The 16,235-nt window shown below is 47.9% G+C and overlaps 1 protein-coding gene across 2 annotated transcripts in view; it reads right to left on the bottom strand.

Annotated features, from left to right (window-relative positions):
* SERTM1 (serine rich and transmembrane domain containing 1) overlaps positions 1-15,975 on the bottom strand; it is a 42,948-nt gene extending 26,973 nt beyond the window's left edge. The window contains exon 1 of one of the 2 annotated variants that reach the window (XM_074959687.1): positions 15,830-15,975. The gene's annotated coding sequence lies outside the window, so the exon portion shown is untranslated. Of the gene's footprint in view, positions 1-15,574 lie in introns of both variants that reach the window. The other variant, XM_074959680.1, reaches the window with a different exon arrangement.
* Positions 15,976-16,235: the final 260 nt, after the last annotated feature.

Genomic DNA, 16,235 nt, shown 5'->3' with positions numbered 1-16,235 from the left:
GGGCAAAGCGGAAGGTTTGGCATCGGTGCCCCCCTTCCTGGTCTTCTGGGGGTCCTCCGCCTCGGGTAGATGAGGCGGAGCTCGAGCCTTTCGCTTGCCTCGCTTCCCCTGGACTAGGGCCCAGCCTTTCATGGCATCATCTGGGGGCTGGTTAGCAGCGGTCGTGTCAGGGGGTAAAGGCGATGGCTCAGGGACTTGGGGGGGAATGGTGGGGCAGCATAAGGGAGGGAGGATTCTCCCTGGGGCAGGCTCTCTCCCATGCTTGGTGGTACCTCTGCCACACCCTCCTCCATAGGCCCTGCTAGATTGTCAGCAGCGAGGGCGGGGCTCTCCCGCTTGTCTGGGCATTGTAGGGGAGGTGCCCCTTGGGCCTGAGCAGGAGTAGCGGTGGTCCGAAGAGGAGGGCGGGCGGGTTTGGATACCGGGCAGCCAGGGACGTCAGCAATGATGGGGCCGATGTCCTGCCGGGTCTCGGGGAACCCAGGTGCCTCTCCTTGCCGGGCTAAGGGACAGTCCCTCCGGACATGCCCCGACGCCCAGCAGAGGTAGCACCAGGCTTCCCCCATGGAAAAGTACACCTGGTAACGGGCCCCCTGGTGGGGGACTAGGAAGGACCCTTCGAGCGCCACTCCGTCACGCGCCGCTGACGGCAGTAAAAGTTGCACTTGCCGGCGGAAGGAAAAAATGTTACGGAGGGTGGGGTCCTTGCAGCCCAACGGGAGAGGGCTGATAACAGAAACAGGTTTCCCCAGGGTGGAAAGGGCGGGTAGCAGGGCAGCACTGGGGAGAAAAGGAGGGACAGAGGTCAGGACCAGGCGGACGCCCAGGTCCTCTAGCGGCTCTAGGGGGACAAACACTCCCCCCACCGCCAGGCCCCTCTCGACCGCTTCCTGGGTGGCAGCCTCCGATGCTAAGAAGAAAACGACCTTCCCGTACATTTTGGAGGCCGCCACAATTGCCAAGGGCCCCACCACCCTCACCAACGCCCGCACGTAGGTCTCCACATGGGGCGAGGCGGGCACCAGGAGGCATCGAACATCGTGCTTCCTTGTCATGGTGGGAAAGAGGCCCCGGCCGCTATTGATGGTGGCGGAGGCGGTGGGCGGGAGAAATGACGAGGCAGCAGGCGGGGGAACTGCCGCTGCCCGGGCATACATCCTGGGAGCTGAGGGAGGGACATCCGCAGAGGTGGTGGAGGGGGCAGCGGGAGAGGATGCCGTGGTCGGTGGCGGGGCTGCAGCAGTGGGGATGGCCCCTGCCATGGAGGGCCCGGTGGTTTTAGCGGGGCCCTTCCCCTTCTTCTTGCCCTGGCCTTTCCCGCCGGCTGGGGAGGCTTCCCTAGAGTCTGGGGAGGCAATGGGCATGGCAGCGGCGGAGGTCACCCTGGTGCCCTCCATTGCCGATGCCCCAGCGGTGGCGGTGGCAGGTGATTAACAGGAGTTGGGGTCAGGTAGAAAGGGACAAGCTGTGGGGTGGACAATTCAGGGGTGGGGGGGCACATGAACCACGTACGTTTGTCCAGAGAGTCCTGTTTGGTTGGCTGGTGCTTCTGGCCCATGCGGTGGAATCAGGGCGAGCAGCTGAGTCCAGAGGCAGATGTTAGACAGCCAGCAAAGATGGTGGAGTGGGGGGGTGAAGACTGTGGTGCGGGGGTTGGGAGGACACAGATAGATCGGGGGGCAGCTCAGTGCCACACCCCCTGTGTCCCTATAAACACAGTTAAGAACACCTGCAGCTAATCAAAAAGCTGCTAGAATCAATTAAGGCAGGCTAATCGGGGCACCTGGGTTTTAAAAAGGAGCTCACTTCAGTCTGTGGTGTGCGTGTGAGGAGCTGGGAGTGAGAACGTGGGCTGTTGGAGGACTGATGTGTACAAGCATTATCAGACACCAGGAGGAAGATCCTATGGTGAGGATAAAGATGGTGTTGGGAGGAGTCCATGGGGAAGTAGCCCAGGGAGTTGTAGCTGTCACACAGCTGTTCCAGGAGGCACTCTAGACAGCTGCATTCCACAGGGCCCCAGGCTGGAACCCGGAGTAGAGGGCAGGCCCGGGTTCCCCCCAAATCCTCCCAACTCCTGGTCAGACACAGGAGGAATCGACCTGGACTGTGAATTCAGAAAAATGGCCAAGCTGAGGGCTGCCGTGAAGCTCCAAGGCGAGCAAATCTGCCAAATAAGCACAAGACCCACCAAGGTAGAGCAGGAACTTTGTCACACTACATACCAGGAGAAGGTCTGTTGAATATGATTGTGCCATTCTTATATGGTCACTTTTCAGAATAGAATTCCTCTTTAAATATTACTTTCCTGTCAGCTATTCTTCCATTCATCTCTAGTGTAATTCACTGACTGATCTTATTCTAATTTATTGCCTGTTTACATCTTTCCCTGAATGGCACCCCTCTGAAAGGCTATTTCTTGAGGAAAATTACAATGAGCTGTTTTCAACAGTGCAGACAACATCAATTAATACAATATCCTGACACCCAAATATGTTTGTTGTTTTCATTAAATGTTGAGCAGTATGTGAGTCAGTAGTGGTCCCCGACTGCAGACTAAACTGGGTTACAAATGATTGCTGCAATCTCAACATGACACACAGTAAGTAGGGTACTTTTTCAGATAACCTTGGTTACACAGTGTTATAAGTCTATTACAATGCAGTTGCGTCTCTCTCCATATCTTGATTCAACCACTTTCTTTCATCACCTGGCCTCAGCAAAAATGCAATTTAATGGATCTTCTTCACAGTTGCTGGGGCTCTACAAATAGTTGGGAAGAAGGCTGAGGAGTGGGGAACCAAGATAAGCCTGGGATATTCATTTTCTTCTGAGTGTATCAGTCACAGACCTTACAAGTTTTTTCAGGGATGGCACCTTGATTTCTTTGTTTCTTTCTGACCTCTTGGGACTATGAGTTGAGAGATATTTTAGCTATCATAGAGGTTTGTAAGTGCTCACGAAGAGTGCCAGTTTGACATCGCTGAAAACTGAAATGTTTTAGACCTTGCTACACTAGTATTTTTGTTAGAATCTCCCACCATCTCTCCCCTTTTTTCTGGTATTTATATGATCCCCTCATCACCATCCTAAATGAGCACATCACAACAATATTTTTTAAAATGTATTTATTTTCACAACAACCCCATGAGGCAGGGAAGTGCAATCATCACCCATTTTACAGAAGGTGGACTGAGGTACACAAAGAGTAAATGTCTTATCCAAGGTCACAGGAAGGCTGTGGTGGAACAGGGAATTGAACCTGACTCCTCAAGTTCTAGTTTAGAATACTAACCACTGAGTGCCCAACCACTCTGCTCTACCGTCAGTGCAGCTTCAATCATTGGAGCACTAATCTAGACCAGCCTGTAGCATTTTAACCACCATGTCACTGGGTGACGAGTGGTTAAAATGGCAGCAGTTGGTCTGCTTTAGTGATCTCACTATTCATAGAATCGTAGGACTGGAAGGGACCTAGAGAGGTCATCTAGTCCAGTCCTCTGCACTTATAGCAGGGCTAAGTATTATCTATTGCCAGTACTAGCTGGAGAATGTAACGCAGATGCTAGTGGAGACCAGGTTTTATTTAACCATAGAATAGATACAGCAGAGGCAGAAGTATTCCCCCCACACCTTGCTAATGGGCCTCAGCTCTGTTCTGGAAGGTAGTTCAGAATCCATTCAATTTCAGTCTCTCACCTGAAACAGAAATTAGTGCTAATTGTGATGGGCTTTTTGTATTGGACACCTGCCCAGTAGAAACTGAACTGGGAACAACTCAGCCCATGGGCCACCCATCAGACAGTGACAGCTTTCAGTAACTACTGATTTGAACTAGATTTTAACTGGTGACTTGAAGGTGAAAAACTTCATATCTTATTACCATTTCACTGAATTTGCCAATCACATCCTAGTACTGGATTTACTTTTTCTATAAAAGTTAATGTACAAATAAGCATCGTATGATTGATATTTAGCAGCATGTTGAAATTCATTCAGATATCCAGGTATATCGGGTAATAAACAGAAGGCTTCTGTCTCAGCCTTCATAGTGCTGCTATCTTGGATTTATGTCAGGATAGCAATCCTTTGAATAAAGGTAATTTTCTCCTGTTTAAAGCAGTTTGTTTTGCTATAGTCATTTAATAATGAAGCCTTTACATTGAATCTATATGCTGAGCATAGTAAGCTCAAATAGTTATAATGGCCATCCAAGCACAGATACGGAATGTTTTTTTTTAAAAAGGTCTTTCCTAATGATCCTTCCCTGATCTTAAAAGTCTCTACAACTGAGAGTTCCATCTGCGTTAACAATAGTTCTGAATTCAGTGAGGCCAATGGTTATTCTTCATTCTCTCACGAGTGAGCTCCATAGACTAGGTCCAGCTCCTGGGCAAGTTCTGGCTCCTGCACTCACAAGTCTCCTCCTATTGGTCAACAATTTAAATGTTCCAGCAGAACGCAGCTGTTGTGGGAGGTCATCACGACACTCATGATCATACGGGGAGTCGTGATCTGGTAAGCCAATCTCATGGAGGGCTTTGACTATCAGGACAGAGACCTTGATCTTGATCAGGACTCTGTGCTCAAAGGGGAGTCAGTGCAGAGAGCAGGGTTATGTACACAGAGACCTGTGCTACTAACCAAGTGTGCTGCAGTGTTTTGTACCAGTTGGAGCTTTCCCATTCTAAGATACAATGAGTTAAAAATAATTAAGGCTGGAGATCATGATTTCTTGGATCACCAAAGTAAAAGATGTGTTTGATAGGATGAGGTGAAATCTTATGGTTATTTGCAGATAGTAGTGACCACATTTTGAGGCCACGGCTATTTAGCCATCTAATAGCACTGAGGAGTTTGAAAGGACAAACTTAATCTTAGGGCAGATCTCCACAGTAGTGGGGGATGTTATAGAGGCAGCAAGTATTTCAAAGTGCTTCCTTCATCCTCCCAGGATCACCTCTGTCTTGCCTGGGTTTGGCTTTAGCCAGCTGCTCTTCATCCAGGTGCTGATTTCAGCCAGGCATGGAGAAGCGTGGAGATAGTGCTGTTTAAGTTTGATGGACGAGAGATGTCATCTGGCATTATATCTATGTAATACTGGTACTTCAGCCTATGTTGCCTAAGCAGCTCTCCTACTAGCGTCACAAGGATGCTGAATAAGACAGAGAGGATTGAGCCCCGTGGGCCTCCACAGGTGAGGGCTTTGGAGATTGAGGAACAGTTGCCCATAACGACCATCAGTGTTTGGTTTGAGAGGAAGAACCTGAGACATTCCAGGGCATTTCCATTCCTCTCTGCAGCCATACAGAGACTGAACAACAGTATTTAGTGACCCACAAAGAGATCCAACAGGATGTGTGCAGATGCATTTCCCTTGTCTATGGAAGAACATAACAGCCTTGCCCTGGTGAAGCCTGACAGAGGGATCCAATATCCTGGCACTTAGCAGATAGCACTGGAGCCTGTCGTTTGCTAGGTACTCTATTAACTTGCTAGGAAAGGGAGGTTAGCTGTTGCGTGATCACAGTTTGGAGATGTGTAGCAAGGAGGAATGGCTTGTTTAGCTCTGGTGAGACGACTGTATGTTTTAGGGTGAGGGGCAGATTTCCCTTGTTAAAGAAGATGTTGATGGTCTCTATTACTATTAGGAGCCCTAGGTGTTCTCTGCTCTCTTTTACCATCCTGGAGACAGTAGATTGGTACGGCATGATTTCCCTTTACAAAAAAACCATGTTGACTCTTCCCCAACAAATCATGTTCATCTATGCGTCTTGCAATTTTGTTCTTGGTTTTGACTTCTTGTTCAGTCAATCAGAAATAAGGATGGCCTGGTGTATCATCACCCTTACTTCTGCACTGCTGCTGTGGCTTGTGGTGCCAAGCACCTGGCCTGCAGCTCAAGGCGGGCTCCATGCTGTCGCACGGGGGCTGCATCTTGCCAGAGCCAATGGCCCTCCTGCAGCCCTCTGGCCACTCCTGGCTCACCAGGGGTGCCATTTCAGATTTTGGTTTGGTGTGAGAGATTGCGTGTGTGTTTGAGGGCAGGAGAAAGTGTGTTGGCGGGGGAAAGCGTGTGTATGTGCGCGGGGGAAGCGCTGTCTTTTTAAGCAGGGCACTCAGGAGCCTGAACACTTTTTTCAGCGAGCAGTAGCTGCTGAGGGCAACACTCACTCCTGAGCCAGCTGCAGACAAGCTCTCCCTGTTCCCCGACCACAGCTCAGTGGTGACTGAGTACCTGGGCAGAGGAGGGGGACACCCTGACATCAGCCCCTTTTCCCCTGCTCTGCACAGCAGACAGAAGGCAGGCTCCCAGTCCACAGCAGCTTGGTCAGTGGAGGCTCCATGGGGTCAGGGGGCAGAGGCGGGAGCTGCAATTGAGCAGGGCAGTGGGAGGAAGAGGGGCACCCCTGGGCCGAGGCACAGAGCGGCACCCCCCTGAGCACAGTGCCCTGGGTGGTGGCCCACCTTTAAGGCCAGCCCTGTCCAGAAGGGAGGGGATGGTACAGGCAGCGGGGGGCTGGGCTCCTCTCTTCCCCCTGAAAGGTGTTTAACTGGCTGCCCCAAATCACCCACAGACCACAGGACAGGGTCACGATTGTTTAGTGCAGTGGGGGTGGGTGGGCTGCTGCTGGGGTCACCTAGGGGGTGGGGTCCTGTGGCAGTGGCTCCAAAGCTCCCTGTCCTTGCTTTGTGTCCTTGTGGCTGCTGGCGATTGCTCTTACCCCTCTCCTCATGTAAAAGAAATCAATAGATTTTTGTGGGGGGTAGGAGTGCAAGGTATTTCAGTAATCTGCACATCTGGACTGGATATTATGGAGTCTCTTGTCCCTGGCCACCTACTCCTCACTACCACAGCTGGTGTCTGCCTTCCTCCCCACCTGGCCGCTGCCAAGTCCCATCTCCAGAGGTGTACAATTAACATTTGTTAAAAAAGAAATAACGTATTAGTTTATTTTGAGTTAATTGTATGCATTAACTGTGATTAACTGACAGCCCTAATAATTCTACATTTGTAAATTGCACTTTCATGATAAAGAGATTGCACTACAGTACTTGTATGAGGTGAACTGAAAAATACTATTTTATTTATCTTTAACAATGCAAATATTTGTAATAAAGAATAATACAAAGTGAGCACTGTGCACTTTGTATTCTGTGTATATATGAAAATGTAGAAAAAATCCAAAAATATTTATAATAAATGTAAATTGGTATTCTATCGTTTAACAGTGTGATTAAAACTGATTAATCACAATTATTTTTAATCTAGTTAATTTGTCTTGCATTAATCGCTTGTGTCAACCAGGGCTGGCTCTAGGCACCAGCTAAGCAAGCTGGTTCCTGGGGCGGCACTGCTGAAGGGGCGGCACTCCGGCAGCAGCCCCGGCGGCAGACCCCTCCGTTGTTTCCTGCGGCGGCAATTCGGTGGCAACTCCTCCGACTCAGGTGGGTCTCGCCGTTGGCGGCAATTCGGCAGCAGCTCCCTCCCTCCTGGCGGTGGATTCGGCAGGTGTTTTTTGTTTGGTTGGTTTTTTTGCTGCTTGGGGTGGCAAAAAACGTAGAGCTGGCCTGGTGTCAACTGTGATTAATTGACAGCCCTATAAAAAAAATCCCTTTTAGTCTGTTTTACCACCATGTCATCCTACTACTACCCTTCTCCTCAGCCCTCCTAAGGGAGTGAATGAGGAGCCTTGACAGCTTGCTTTCCTGTGGCACTGCTTTCAGCTTTGGAGTCATAAAGCCAGATTCTAATCTCAGGTGGGCTTGCATTGGTTCAGATCTTAATAAAATAAATACTACTATGAATAATTCATAGGTATTATTTATATTGTGGTAGCGGCTACAGGCTCCTCTGCTACACTAAGCACTGTACAAACACATAACAAAAAGACAGACCCTGTCCCTGTCCCATTTTGTTTTCTTACCTTGAGAGACCCATCAGTAAGCACAAGGTCTGCACAAGGGCAGCAACAGATTTTGTTTAGCACTACATATCACACATCTAAGATTAGAATCTGGCCCATGTGCTGTCTTCAGCAATGCAGATTAAATTGACTGTACATGAGGAAACAGTCCCAGACCACACAGATTAAAACAAATAGTGCCACTTTCAAAAAGATCCTCCCTGAAAGGAAAAAGAGACCCACATAGTCTTTATATTTCAAATCTCTACCCTTTCAGCACATTTGGTGTGAACTACTCTTGAGAAATAGTTCTCTAGAGATAAATGTTAATGCATTGGTATGTTGCTTTTATCTCTTCTATCACTGTATTACTTATGGCTTAAGCCTGTCCAAATTCAATCAAGAAAATTACCTAGTGCTACCAAGACTGCTAAGTACACTGTTGAAATCCAAATGTTTTGATTACATTTATTACACCGTTCCGCCCAAAAGCATCATGACACTATCCTGGAAACCTCTCCCCATTCTGGACTAAGTGTTGGTACCCCTTAAGGAAACGGGTCATCATCACATAATAACCCTACTAAGCAGACAGCTCAAAAAACTAAATTCTGAAAGGTGCTGAGCACCCTCAATATCCAGCACCTCCCAGAATAGAACCTCTGTCTACTCCTCATTTCTTTCAGAAAGACTCTCTGGAGGGAAGAAGCATAAGTCTCTTCAAAATGCACATTGTCCGCAAACAAGAAAAATACAAAATGATTGCACTTGTGTTCCATGTCTCTTTTGTCTACAGAGGACTTTCATGAACAAATTCCTTTCACACTGAACACTCCAGTTGCTGATTTATTCTACTGTTACATACCGTGCAGTGGCTCCCATACATAGCAAAGAAAACAGCCGAAAATGATTACACTTTGGATTACACTCTGGAGCTGCAATGCAAAAACTAATTCATCCTCAAGTCGATTGGAATGTGTTCATTCATATTCAAATGGCAGCTGTACCCATTGAGACGGACAGGGCTGAGTTTTGAATTATATGAGAAGTACTATTTGAGAAGGACTAGTTAGTTCAGAAGATCAGGAAGCGCATCTACATAAGGTCCTTTGGATAAGCGGTTGTATCACACACTTTTTATTCCTTCTAATATCTGTTTAATGCCTTTAAAAGCTATTCCCAAAGGCTCAGTTGTGCCATTTATGCAGAGCCTATTATTAAGGGGGAGTCCATCATGGTACTGCCCCAATTATAACTCAGAGAGGAATTCTGCCTTGATGAGCACATATCCACACTTGCTCTACGGGCCAGTGAGTTTGGGGGAGGAGGATGGGGCCAAGATCCTGCCTCCTCCCTGCACCTCTGTGGGAGTAAATAGGGAGCGATCTCTGAACTCCTCAGCAAGGACTGCAATTGTTCCTGACCACACAAGGAGGGAAAGCCTGGTGCCCTCCCAAGTAAGGAGGAGGCTGAATCTGACTCAAAGGAATTACTGTATGCAGTGTTGCTGAAACTACGTTGGTCCTAGGATATTATCTTTTATTGGACCAACTTCTGCTGGTGAGAGAGACAAACTTTCAAACTTACACAGTGCTCTTCTTTCCCAGACCTGAAGAGCTCTGTGTAAGTGTAACCCACACACCTTCGGGGTGTGGTGTTCTGTCCCATCTAGTGGCACCAAGATGACCTAGAGAGAGAGAGAGAGCGCTACAGCCGTAGCTACCAGACACATGCCTTTTAGCTCATGCATTTCGCTCCAAAGCTCTCAAGTTCGATCCCGCGCACCAATGACCGGGGTCTGTCGGTGTTACAAGTGGGGGCTCATCTGGGATTTCAACTGGGAAGTCTCTGAAGCTCGGGATGCACTTCCTCAGCTAGGGGAAGTATGTAACCCACACACCTCCTGCATGTGGTGTTCTGTCCCATCTAGTGGCTCCGAGACCTCTTAGAGAGAGAGAGAAATTAATGACAGGTTTCAGAGTAGCAGCCATGTTAGTCTGTGTTCGCAAAAAGAAAAGGAGTACTTGTGGCACCTTAGAGACTAACACATTTATTTGAGCATAAGCTTTTGTGAGCTACAGCTCACTTCATCGGATGCATCAAATAAATTTGTTAGTCTCTAAGGTGCCACAAGTACTCCTTTTCTTTTAGAGAAATTAATGAGTCTGCTGTACTGCCTTAGCTACCAGCCATATGGCTTTTGGCTCATGCATTTAGCTCCATAGGTCCCAGGTTTGATCCTGCTCGCCAATGACCGGAGTCTGTCGGTGTTACATAAGCTCAAAAGCTTGTCTCTCTCACCAAAAGAAGTTGGTCCCATAAAAAGATATTACCTCCCCCACATTGACTCCCCAAAGGAAGGGGTCTTGTAATAGATCTGCCGGGGAAATGATTTTTTCTCCCCTGCAAAAAAGTCAATGATTTTTTTTCATTGTTTGTTTCAGATTGTCAGGTATTCAGGTATGGTTTGGTTTTGTTACTGCTAAACACACACACACACACCCCATCAACCTACCAAAATCCCCACAAACCCTGAAAAATCTGATTTTTGTTTGTTAGTTTGTTGGCAACCCAAACTGAGAAGTTTTCTGTTAAAACTGCAAGTTCTGTGGTGGGGACTGTTGTTTTTTTAATGAAAACCAGCAAGATTTAATTCAAACCCCACTTTTTCATGAAACATTCCATTCTCAATTAAGTTTGAATGAAAACTAGTTGTTGAAAAAAATTCAACTAGCTCTGTCGGATGGCCCCCCTTTGTCATTCAGGCTGGGTCAGGTTCTGCCAGCCTCATGCACAGAGAGTAGGACCTTAGGCTGTGAAAAATCCAATGAAAATCAGCAGGGTTCGTGGACTAAGGTGCTGGTCAATGTGAGTAATGGTGGCACCATCTGTGCCCAAACAAATGGCAGCTGAATTCTGTTAGCATGTGATTTGCTGTTAGCACGCGTTCATGCCCATCTCCTCAAACAGCGACATGCCTTTCTGTTCCTATCTAAGTGTCTTCTGGTCGGTGAGGAGCTCTCTTTGAAACAAATCCTGCCTGGCCCTTATGCAGGAAAGCAGTAGAGGAGTGGGGAGTGTGTGTCCCCATGTAAGGATCAGAGAGAATTCCAGTGCCTGCACGGCAGGGAGCAAAGAGGGCTACTCCATCCTCAATCCCCCGGGAATGCACTGTGCCATGCTCCACTCCCTCCCCCTGCAACAATACACTGGCTCACAAAGCTGGCTGGCTACACAAGGGGAATTAAGCTGCACCTCTTCAAGGGGTTTGGTAGCAGGCATACAGTATCTGCCCAGCTAGGAGCTCTGGCAGGTATTCTGTGTCCCTGAGGTAGAATGGCTTCCTGGTATTTGGGGCAGTGCAGCTCTGCAGCATCATTTACTATAGGCTACACCTACAAGACACAATTAACCCTATGCATGTTGTCCTTATTAGCGCCCCGCATTCACATTACACAAGTAACACAATCTTTAGTCACACATTCACTCGTGAGACTAAGGGTTTGCAGGATTGGGCCCCTATGGTTTGATACCGCTCAAAATAACGTTGATCAGAAAATTCCGCATGGGATCCCACTATCCTTGTTTCCAAAGAATACAGTCTTAGGGCTGTCATGTTGTCAGTTTCCCCATTAACTAATGAGGAGCGTTGTGGTAACTGAGCTTAGGTATTTACCCTAATTGTGAACTCAACTGTAAAAAGTGAGTGCAAGTTCATCAAATGTCACAATAACCAATAACAATAAATGTTGATGGGAAAAGATGCAAAAGGGAGACAAAAAGATTAGCCTAAACAAAAAGGCCTACTGATATAATTTAAGGGCTGCGTTAAGATCATGCCTGAAAACAAGAAACACATGGGACTGAAAAATCAATGGACCAAAATTGGTGTGTCATAAATTTGGCGTAATTGGTGGCCAAAATAATGAGGGGATGGGCTATTCCACTCATCAGTCCCTTTTGGGGTCTTCAAAAAGAGACTTTGGGGTGAAAATTAGCAGAGTGGAAATGAACACTACAATTGTTAGCTGAAAGAAGAGAAAGCGCTGAATGTCAGCATCATGGCTGTCACTCCCACTGGTTCTTGGGACCCTAGACTTCCTTCATCCTAATCCTGCGAAACGTCCTGACCAGAGAAGAACAGAGGGAGGGACTCAGATGACATCATCACCTCCATTGGCTCCAGGTGAATACCAAACATCACCTGGCATGTGAGACTTCCGTCTCTCTCCCTTCCTCCTCCCCCGACATGTCCTTTTCCTTCCCCCTCCCTGAATTATTCTCTTTCTTATTGGATAGTCACAGAGGGGAAAAGGAGAGGAATAAGAGAATGTCTTAGCCAGCCAGGACTGCTTATTTTGCAACACTGCAGTAAGCCTGTGAGCAGAATGGTAGTCAATGCAACGCTTTAGCAAGCCCGATGCTGGTACAAGTTTGCCAGGTGTCGGAGTGGCTGATGAGACTCTGTGCTGTACCTATGTTCTTCCAGCAGTGAGGTTTCAAGTGAGAGTCCACACCAGAGACAGAGAGCTGCATTTTATATCTTTGCTGTTCTCTCCTCTCCTCTCCTGTGTGTGTTTGTCTTGTTTTGTCTTCTAGGAAACCAGAACTGACTTTATCAACAACAGCTGCTCCAGTCTATGTAAATTAACTTCCTCTCTTCTCCCCAAAGAGGACAGTTATTACCATCTTTAAAGACATCTTTTAATACCATCTAAAAGGCTGAGAGAGGATGGAGGGATATGCTTGTTTCTTGACCCTTCATATCACATGATGTGACCCTGCCCAAGGGAAGGTATGGGTTAGCAAGGCAGGCAATAGGCAGTGACACCTGTGCAGAAATCCCTCATGTGGACAAGCCCTTAGAGTAAAAATATCAAAGAGGATGAAGTATGGGTGGTTCCAAGCCATGATTCATTTCAGCCCATTCCAGCTTGGAGATCTAAGACCATGGCCAATTTGAATTTAAAAAGCAAAGTCATAAGGGATTAGTATGGAACCGCTCCAGTCCTGCATCGATCCATGACTCCATAATCCTTGGTTCTTGAGTCTCTGAACTGGGAAGATTTCCCCCATACATCCCTACATTTCAGTCATATCCTTTTTCACAATAAAATGCCCAGTACTATGTACAGTATGCTAGAACTCTGCAGCCGTCAAAATGTGGCTCTACTATTAGTACATTCTACCATGTTACTATGATTTCCTCTGAATTATGTTTAATCTGATTTATTATGCATGATATCTTTTATATGCTTTTACAACGGTTACGTTCTCTGGCAAATGTTTAGCTTTTTAACCATCTCCTCACATCTCTCTCTCTCTCTCTCCTGCCTGTTTTGCAATGCAAGGACAATGAGAATTCCCTTTCCCTGCTTTCTGTCCCAAGCTTCATCACCTCACATTAAACATGCTATATTGATGATAGTGCAACACCTCCTGGCTTTTATTTGGGAAGAAACTGATTTGGGAGCATGCACTTTTCTGCAGATGCATCAACTTATATTTTTTCTATATTGTACTGTCTAAGCCTGATCCTGCTGTAAACTCAATGGGAATTCTGCCACGCATTTTCAATGGAAACAACTCCTGTCATAGCCACACAAAAACAATGTGGGATGTAATGCCAGTGGGAACCCAAACTATGTCCAGAGCTCCAGAATATGTAGTACAGTAACAAATCAAGCTCTGCACTATAGAACTTTCATTTGGCAGGATAGTTAAAGAACAGAAACCAACATGTGCCTATTTTGACTCTGCATCCTCTCCATTCTGAAAAGAGCCAATTCATGGACACAGTCCATCACCTGGGCTCGTTGAAAGAGTTCGTCCCCGTGCCTGAAGACAAAACAATTTCTCTGAAATGAAAAAAGTACTTTTTGATTTTTAAGGACTTGAATGGGTCAAGAAAAGGCCAATAAGGACAAAAATAGTACCCTACTCCATCACATCATGTTTGAAAACAATAAAGCCACAAAGGAAAACAGACAAAACAATCCACAAGTTAGATGTCATTGATTACTACCCTTTCTTTTATGGCACAGAAAAGACAAAATATCCAGTATTCTCTTTCTAACTACAATAACTAAGTAACTCATCCTGATGCAGAGGGGACAGAAGGGGGTTTCCTATAATTGTCAGGCTTTCAAATCCTGTTTTGAAAGCTCTGTTAACATTACTAATATGTTGTTCAACATTGATCTCACCTGTCAATATCAGGTGCTCGGAATATCAGGTGCAATATATAGTGATGGGAGGCCTGAGATATGGATAGATTCTGAGATAAATAGTACATATCTATCTGTATCTTTGACTGGGTGTGATATGTTGACCAAGGACTGAAATCAGACAACTCAGACCATGAAGAAAGCACACCACACTGGCTCAGTAGAGTGCAGAAAAATACCCCAACTCCTGTGCAGCAAGCTAGAACTCCAATCAACTGCAAAGATTTTTCCCCCTTTTTAATTAAGGACCAGATCCTGATCTCAGCGGAGTCAAAGACAAAGTTCCTATTGACTTCGGGGAAGCAGATTCGAGCTCTGCAACTGTTTTCTTCTCTTGCTGAAAAAGCATGAATCATTTTCGTTTAGTGACTTTTAGGCAGCGCTTTGGGTATCACATTGCATTAAAAGCCTAAGCAGTGAAACTGTACAGCAAACGACTTAAGAAAAACTATAATCTGAAACAGCAAAAAGTATGTTAATTCCCCACCCACCCATCCACCAACACAGACAACTATCAGTTTCAGCAGGGTACTGCGAGAAAACTAATGATGCATAACTCAGTAATGAAAAAGTGAGAAGGATCGCTTCAGAAATTACACGGCATTGTCATTAGCCAGATCCACACTACTTGCTTTCACATCTTACTATTCTTATCGGGGAAGAACTGAGAATAATAATAAGACTGCAGACATTCAGAAACGGATCCTTTTAGTTCTCTGTCCACTATACACCACGCTCCAGAAGTAAGCTGCATGCACACTTAACGGGGTTATAATTGTCATAGGCGCGCCTGGAATCGATCCACACTAAACCCAATTTTTATGCAACCAATTTTTTCAGGAGGTGCAAGGAAAGTTGTGCAGCAAACAAATCCCACCACAGAAAGGGACGGACTCCCAGCCCTTCTCCCCGACCCCTCAACGTAGCAGCATCCCCACACCCAGCGCTGTAAACATCTGAACCTAAGGGTATCACTCTTCTTTTGCAACTGACCGATCCTTGCCCCGCCGAGCAGGGTGAATGGACCAAGCTGCCTCTCTGGGAAGTGACCATGGTGGGAGGGGAAGTCAGGCAATAAACCAAAGCAGATTCTCCCCTGTCCCTTTGGGAAGTGAGCGGTTCAGCTCCGGAACAGCCTAAGAGGCTGGTGGGTTCTGCCCAGCTGGCGAATCTCTCCACCACGCTGGGCGGAAAACGCCTCCCCGCCCCATGCCCCGAGCAGAGCCAGCCCGCGGCCGTGCGGCTCAGGCAGGCGCCCGGGGTGATGTTTCCGGAGGCTGGTATCCTTTGAATAAACGAGGTTTTCAGTGGGACGAGAGAGGGGCGGAGGGCTCCATGCCTCCCTAACATTGCACAGAGCAAACTCCCTCTTCATCGGAAGAGAGAGCCTGCCTGGAAACCAACCCCCAGTGCCCGCTCCTCCCTCTCCCCAGCGCTCACCAACTGGAGGCGATTCCGCAGCTCTTGATTATCCGGCTCTAAAGTCCCGCGAACTGGCTCCTTCGCTAGAGGCCGGGACTGAAATGAGGCACGGGCAGCCCTGGGAGACCGCAACCATCGCCGCGCCGCTCAGCTCCCGCTGCCCAGCCGCGCCAGAGGGGTCACGCCAGAGGACCCCCACGTCTCCCCATGCAACCCCCGTTATTCCTACGGATCGCCTGCGGGAGAGCCCCAGCCTGCGGGCAGCTCACTGACCTGCTCTGGGAAATGGCCCGAGGTCCCCCAGTCTGGCTGCAACGAGTGGGACCGGAGCGAGCGGGGCGGCTGCCCCTGGCCGTCTTACTCCTCAGAGCCCCGCGCCAGCCGGAGAGAGCGCGGCCCCCCTGCCCTGGGCGGGGCCGGGCGGCAGGCGGCCAATCAGCGCGCCCGTCACCACCCTGCTGCAGCTGTAATGACAGCGGCTCTCCACAGCCCGGCTGCTGCACTGTGCCGCGGGATTGGGTGTGTGTGAGCCCCGCACCCTCCACCCCGCCACCTCTGTTCCGTGTGTGAACCCCTCATCCTCCACCGCCTCTGTTCCGTGTGAACCCCTCATCCTCCACACCTCCAGCTCACCGCCCCTGTTCCCTGTTAATCCTTCCACCCACCCCTCCACCCCACC

Source organism: Natator depressus, chromosome 1, assembly GCF_965152275.1.
Source record: "Natator depressus isolate rNatDep1 chromosome 1, rNatDep2.hap1, whole genome shotgun sequence".
NCBI classification, from domain to species: Eukaryota; Metazoa; Chordata; order Testudines; family Cheloniidae; genus Natator; species Natator depressus.
Note: the sequence above shows the minus strand (reverse complement) of the source record. Positions and strands in the feature narration are given on the sequence as shown.